We start from the raw sequence: 4044 nt of genomic DNA, 5'->3' as shown, positions 1-4044 counted from the left end.
ATTCAAATGGCAAGATAAATTCTAGTGGACCGAGGAGGCGAAACAAGCCCTTCGATAGTTGAAGGATTTTTTATCAAAACCACCGGTCCTCACGGCGCCTGCTCCTAATGAAGACTTGCTGCTCTATATCGCTATGACTACTAATGTCGTCAGCACAGCGATCGTAGTCGAAAGACCAGAACTTGGCCATGTATACAAAGTACAGAGGCCCGTCTACTTCGTCAGTGAGGTGTTGTCGGATTCCAAAACTAGGTAGCCACCAGTTCAAAAGTTGCTATATGCAACACTACTCACCTCGCGGAAGCTGCGACACTACTTTCAGGAACACAACATCTTCGTCGTCACAAACTTCCCCTTGGGAGAAATTCTCCACAATTGAGACGTGATAGGAAGAATCTCCAAGTGGGCAGTACAACTCGGAGCACTATCCTTGGATTTCAAGTCAAGGATTGCCATCAAATCGCAAGTACTAGTCAATTTCATGGTAGAGTGGTGGGAAAGTCAAGTTCCAACATTGGTAGAACGCCCTCAGCATTTGGTCATGTACTTCGACGGATCACTCAAGCTCGAGGGTGCCAGCGCAGGAGTACTCTTAATCTCTTCCAAAGGCGAGCAACTCAAATATGTTCTGCAAATCTTCTAGGAGGTGTCCAACAATGAAGCCGAATACGAAGTGCTTCTGCATGGGCTCCGCCTAGTAGTTTCGCTAGGAATCAAGTGGTTGTTGGTCTACGGCGACTCATTGGTAGTCATCAATCAAGTCAATGACAAGTGTGACTACCACAAGGATAACATGCATGCGTACTGCCTGGAAGTACGTAAGTTAGAGAATAAGTTCTCTGGTCTAGAGTTTCACCATGTGGCTCATGATAACAACGTAGCCGCAGACGTCTTGTCCAAGCTCGGATCTACTCGTTCTCAAGTTCCAGCTGGGGTCTTCATGCATGAGCTACACAAGCCATCCATAGTAGAGCCGATACCATCTAAAACCACCTATCCAAGCAACAATACACCAGACCAGGAGGTTACGATGATTGATGTAGATTGGAGAACCCCTTCATCAACTTCATAAGGGCATTTGTGACAACCACGCATCCTAAGAACGATCATGGGCAAGGCTTTCAGAGTAGGCTTCTACTGGCCTACAGCTCTTGTAGACACCGAAGAACTAGTCCGCCAATACCAAGGTGTCAATTCTTCGCCAAGCAACAACACGTCCCTGCCTACAAGTTAATCATCATATCACCCTCAAGGCCCTTCACATGCTGGGGGCTAGACATGATTGGTCCTCTGCCTACGATGCTTGGGGGCTTCAATCGAGTACTCATGGTGATCAACAAGTTCACCAAGTGGATCGAGGTAAAGCTGGTAACCTGCCCAAAGGCAGACAGAGTAATCAACTTCCTCGACAAGATTGTCCATTGCTATGGCTTTCTCAACCACATCATCACAGACTTGGGCACCAATTTCAACAACCATGAGTTCTGGGAGTATTGTGAGAACAGCGAGATCGACGTCCGGTACGTCTCTATCACTCATTCGTGGGCCAACGGCCAGGTTGAGCGTGCCAACGCGATGTTACTTGAGGCTTTGAAAAAAATGACTACACGACATTGGAAACACTAAAGGTGGCAAGCGGCTCAAGGAGCTACCCAATGTCCTCTGGGGGCTTCGCACATAGCCGTGCAAGCCTACAGGGTACTCACCCTACTTCCTGGTCTACAGATCAGAAGTCGTCCTTCCCATCAACGTCATGTGGAAATCTCCAATAGTCGAGCAATACGAGGAGGGTGTAGCAGAAGAAACAAGGTGTCTAGACTTAGACAGCCTTGAAGAAGCTCGTTGTACAGCACTCATCCAGTCAGCTAGATACCTTGAAGAAATTCGCCGCTATCATGATCGAAATGTCAAAGAACGTTCGTTCAACATAGGCGACATGGTCCTCAAGTGTATCCAAGACACCAAGGGGCTGCACATGCTAAATTCACCTTGCGGGGGGGAGGGGTCCTTTCATCGTTTCCAAGGTCACTAGACCTTGATCGTATAGGCTCCAAACTCTCACTGGTAAAGAAGTCGACAACTCATGGAACATCGAACACCTGTGTCGATTATACCCATAGTTTACATACTCATGTTAATTGGCCATCGGCCTTACTTGTAGAATTACAATTCAATAAAGTAGAGTTATTTTTTGTCGTAAAAATGACTAGTCTCTGCCTAATTGTGACTTGCAAAAGAAAGATTGTTGAGCTATTCAACTCTGACGGGTACTACCACCCAACTAGCGGCTTGTATTCACAAGTCTGCACATATATTTTCGAGTAATTCAACTCGTTGGACAAAAATCATCCACATGCGGCTTGTAATAACAAGTCTGCACACATATTTTTTGAGTTTTTCAACTCGTTGGACAAAAATCGTCCACACGCGGCTTGTGACAACAAGTCTGCACATATATCTTTTGGGTTCACAAAAAATGAGCGAGTCATCTGGGACAAGTCTGTCCATCGACCATCTTTGCAAAAAGAAGTCGTCAGTAACTTGGGAGTTATCTATACTACTCGAGATCTTATCTAGACAATTCTATCAAGTCGCAACTTGTAATAAAAAGTTTGCAATTACAGGCCTTCAAAGCACAACACCCAAACAACCCAAAGAGGTTGCAAAGGTAGGCTCCAGTTCATGAAGACCTGAACAGTCTACTCGCCTAAAGAGTCTGACTACCCAGATACCTGAGTATTTGCACTCCACAAAAGGGGTCACATCTTAAGAGTACTCTACATTGCATATCTTGAGAGGCTCACAAGAAGCAGCCTTGTGTGCAGACACTCACGACTACCACATGAGCAATTATCACGGTAGTTCAGGAGATGCACTAAACCAAAGAGTTCAAACAAGTCGACAAGCAAATTGAAAATTGCGACAAGAATTCAAGAAATTCAAATTTCATTTCATTCATGACATGTTTATATTACAATGAGTTCCTATTTTTTACATAACAGCTACTCAAGGTCTATTTGACTGGCTACTTCCTTAGTTATGGGAGCCATCTCTTGCAGGTATTGTTGGAATTGCTCATTAGAGCAATCTTCTGCAATTCCCTCCACCACAGGAGCCAAGTCGACTTACGGGTAGAAGTACTTTACAATGGCCAACAACTGCTTTGAGATGGACTTGGCCATCTTTTGGATATAACCAGTAATCTTCCCAGGTACATCCTTGAGTATCTCCGCCAAGGGGTGGGGCTCCACGCCTTCTGCCGAGGGCTCGACCATGTCAGCAACAGGCTGAGCGGCCTCTGTTAGCTCCTTTAGAGCAAGCTTGGTTGCCGCCAACTCAGTCTCTCATGCTCGGAGGTTTGTTATTATATCTACCAGTTGGATTAATCCATTGACACGCAACTTCTTCCCCTTCTCTAGTTTGTGCTCCAGAGCCTCGTGCTGAGCGGTCAACTTATACTGTTCATCCGTCACCCGGTAATATGAGTTATGCTAGTCAGTGATGCGACCCTGGAGATCTTCTTTCTCCTTGGTAAGCTCTACAAGAACAACATAAAAGAGAAAGTCAGATTCATCATGTGCAAATTAGTACTCGAAGACCAGGGGGAGGTGACAACTTACCTTCCAATCAATTCTTCAAACCCTTGTTGCATTTCCGAAGGTGGTCTTTCTCCTCCGCGGTTCTCTAGACAAGATTCTAGTACTTCACGGCTTGCCCGTCATACTTCATAAGTAGCCAAGAGGAGTACTGCTGCTCCTTGGCCACCTCTTGTTCCAGCGCTTGAGCCCGCATGATGGTGTCTGCATAGCCTTGAATCATCTCGGTTTTCCGGCGGGAGTGCTCGATCAGTTTCTACAAAATAGAGCAACTACTCGTATAAAAAATGAGTACCTATTTCAAGTTGAAGACTAAGATAGAAGTGAAACTTATCTCTGTGAACTCGCCTACACGGCGATGCATCTGGATGATCATGGCCTCTATCCGAATGGTGGTTAGAGAGTCAGTTAGCAGTTGGATCTTCTCTAGGTCCACCCCAGGAGCAAT

Source organism: Setaria viridis, chromosome 3 (genome assembly GCF_005286985.2).
Source record: "Setaria viridis chromosome 3, Setaria_viridis_v4.0, whole genome shotgun sequence".
Taxonomy (NCBI): Eukaryota; Viridiplantae; Streptophyta; class Magnoliopsida; order Poales; family Poaceae; genus Setaria; species Setaria viridis.
The sequence above is the reverse complement of the archived record's forward strand: the minus strand, read 5'-3'. Positions refer to the sequence as shown.